Source organism: Labrus bergylta, chromosome 11 (genome assembly GCF_963930695.1).
Source record: "Labrus bergylta chromosome 11, fLabBer1.1, whole genome shotgun sequence".
Classification (NCBI taxonomy): domain Eukaryota; kingdom Metazoa; phylum Chordata; class Actinopteri; order Labriformes; family Labridae; genus Labrus; species Labrus bergylta.
Genome location: NC_089205.1, coordinates 9111081 through 9111548, shown reverse-complemented (window position 1 = coordinate 9111548; position 468 = coordinate 9111081).

Sequence of the window (468 nt, the reverse complement as noted above, 5' to 3'; positions counted from 1 at the left end):
ACTTTTAACTTCTGCATGCGCGTGAGGAAGCTGCAGAGGTACAAAAATAAGAACAGCTCATCTTGAGGGTGTTTTAATGTTGAGTAAACATCATCATAACGAGCGCAGAGCGGTCCGATCCCTGCCTTCTGATTTCATCAGCACTAGTTAAGAGCGTCACCTCGCCACCTTAAGAGTGTGTGTGAAGGTATGCATGAGTCACACTCTTATCTCACTGTCACACACACACGCTCGCAGTAGGGGGAACTCAGTGTGAGGCCAAATAATAACAGTACGCTGCCTTTTTCCTATCCATCCTTCATCTTCCTTTTTTTTTTTCATCTCACTTCCTCCCCCGAGCCACCACAGTCTCCCTCTGAACATTTAGAACTTCTTTTCCCTCTCTGATGAAAAACGAGCGTCCCACTCATATTTACCATATTTACCATAGGTGTACTTCACATTTTCTCTTCTTTGTCAGAGGTGTAG